Raw genomic sequence first — 2,984 nt, 5'->3', positions numbered from 1 at the left:
CACCGACAGATAACTTGTAATTCAATATGTGCACTCCATGCATAAGATATATGACTGTATATTTCCTTTTTCTTTTTTTAATTTTCTTTACTACGGCGTTATAAAAAAGAGAGATGTGTAAAAAAAAAAATTCAGCGTTAACTAAACTTACAGAAAAAGAATAGAAAGTATTACGATAAAAATTATCAAACAACGTTCTTTGCTCAAAATTAATTCTTCTTGGTAGATATTTTTAACGACAAGAACGGGAAGAAAATTGTTGATCAATTTTAAAAATTCTTTAGTTAACTTCTAATTTTATATTGTAAAGGACAGAAAAGTAGGGAAAAAAGGAACGAAAGAGGCGCATAGGAGAAAAAGAATAATGATACATCTAATTAATAGAGATCAATAAAGAATTTTATTTCCTTATAGCTTATGACTTTTTCGGATCTTTCAATCGTACAATAGGAAAAATTGATCAATCTACATCAAGCTTGATAATACTGCAGAGAGCGCCCACGTGGTCGCTCAGTTAATCTCCCAAAACGATGTGGAGGGGATGAATACCGCAGGTCACAGAACGGCGACATACATAGCTTTGTATCAATTCTTCAGTGGTCTCCGAACCACTAACATGCAAGTGAGTCACGTACGGAAAATAATCCTTATACGTAGACATCATACATCTCAATTGCTATCTTTACAAGTAGTTCAAGCGATGGAAACAAGTCCTTCGTTCTTACTACTTAGTTATTTATAAGGTAAATTTATCACTAATCATTAGTATATAATTTATTATAAAATTTTAATTATATACTATCGAAATGAAACTTATTTTCCTGTTAAATACCATCTAAATTATTATTTGTCGCTTTTCAGAAACGGTACTTTATATTGTATAAAAGGCCGCAACCCGATTTATCTCTGAGATCTATATAATTTACATGAATAATTGAATATCTATCATGAGTCCTAACTAATCTACAAATAATGACTACTCCCCAAATTAAACGAGTCCTCCCATTAGAGGCGAACCTTCCTTGATTTTATATCTAGAACGGTATATAACTAGAACGGTTTATAGCTAGAACGGTAAATAAATTCTTCTATTAATTGCAATTATTGTAATTATTAACATTATATTGAATTGATTGCTATAAAATGATTCGTTAGTTCCAATACGAAACTTGTAATGTTTTTCTTATTCCAAGTTATACTTAAAAACAGTTTTCTAATATTACCAAATAATAATGATATTATAATTTTCATATTATGTAATACTTTTTGTAAAATCTGTCGATGAAAAAAAGTTTTTTCGTCGAAAGTTACATCTACTTCTAGATTCATTGGAAACATTTTCTCCAAATATTACCATCTTTTTAGTAATATATATCTTAAGTTATTGAAGAATTTATTTTCGTTATTTTACAATAATATTATATAATAAAAATATGTATTCAAAAAAATAATAAAAAAAAAAGGAGTTGAAGAAAATCTTCCGTCACATTTCTTCGTTTGCCAATATCATCTTCTCTTTCACCTATTTCCCCTCCGAAAGAACTACAGAGTTTGTGAGTTATTTGAGAAGATCGAGTGATTGCATCGCAATTTTTTAAGACATGCATGTTTCTCTGGATTTTTCTATTGAAGTAGCAAAAGAAAGCAAATCAAGAAATGATCTAACTACCAAGATACATGAAATGAATATCAGTCAGTATTGATGAAACTGGGATTAAGAGATTTTTAAAGCTGAACTCTCTTCCTATTGAAACATCGAGTAGTATAGATAGATTCCTCGACTAATAATTCAAAAAATCAGAACAATAATATTCATTCTGTATATATCGTTTCGTTATTTCCTAATCTATAATTTGAGACTACCAACCCGTTTACTCACTAATTTCTTTTTCGTTAAGAACATGGCAAAATTTCCAAACACGTGTTTCGAGTCATAAGTAATGCCGAAGGGGAATTCCAGATATAGACATTTACATGGATATGTTAGAAAAAATAAATATTAATCGAGAAGGAAACGATAGCAGTGATAGTGATGTCATCCAACGAGAAAACGAAGAGATCTCATACAAAATGAGATGGATGAGAGTGTTGTAAGAAAATAGCTTCAACATTTATCAGACACACCGTAAAGCATTCTAAAGGAGGAAATTTTGATATTTGACAAAAATATATGATCTTCTACGTCTACGAATTACCTTGTTAACTGGCATTGATCGGGATTTAACGATCTGCACGTACGTAATACATTCCCGCGTACATATCGTCCAGCATTATCATATTAATCTATTAATAATTACCTCTCTCTATACGTTTGCGCGCTTACGTATGGTAGTTCAAGTTGGCGGGAACGAGTGCGCGATTTTGTATGCATGTTGCGTACTCTTATTTCAAAAACAAAAAAAAACTTTTTTCATTAGTTTTTCTCTAGTGAAACAAAACAGACAATTCGATAATACGATTAGCATCTACAATTTAGAGCGCATCACCGCTGATGGATTGCTTCAAAAACCTGAAAATGTAAAAGCACGATTAGATACTTATACTGATCAATTTGCCCATGATATAATCTTAGGAGCGTATCAGTAATGTGTATATCAACGCCCATAAGATATATGTATCATAAGAAATTATCAAGAAAAAAAGAGCAATCTATAAATAGGAAGCAGAAACGTGTGTTGTAATATGTAGTTACGCAATGTGGATCATTTTATTTGGGTTATTTCATAAGGTAGTAACGATAAAATAATAACTCGTCGTATAAGAATGCATTGATCGAGAAACTCGTTTTTCCCGAACTCATATACTTTTCGGTCTATTCGGTTATGCCGACTGTTTAATAAGTAATGTTGACTGACCTTCGAATGAAATACGTAAAAGAAAAAAATTGCTATTACGAAAATAATATATATTCGGCATACTGCTGTGTATTACGATATATATTATGAAGTTCAGCTACACATTCAGCAAACGTAGGATGTGTACAG

General features: G+C 30.9%; 1 long non-coding RNA gene across 1 annotated transcript in view; it reads right to left on the bottom strand.

Annotated features, from left to right (window-relative positions):
* The window catches only part of LOC122636790, a 67,028-nt gene that overhangs the window by 1,071 nt on the left and 62,973 nt on the right, over window positions 1-2,984 (bottom strand). The gene's annotated exons all lie outside the window — the stretch shown is intronic.

The sequence above is a fragment of the Vespula pensylvanica genome, chromosome 23 (assembly GCF_014466175.1).
Source record: "Vespula pensylvanica isolate Volc-1 chromosome 23, ASM1446617v1, whole genome shotgun sequence".
NCBI classification, from domain to species: Eukaryota; Metazoa; Arthropoda; class Insecta; order Hymenoptera; family Vespidae; genus Vespula; species Vespula pensylvanica.
The sequence above is the reverse complement of the archived record's forward strand: the minus strand, read 5'-3'. Positions and strand labels throughout refer to the sequence as shown.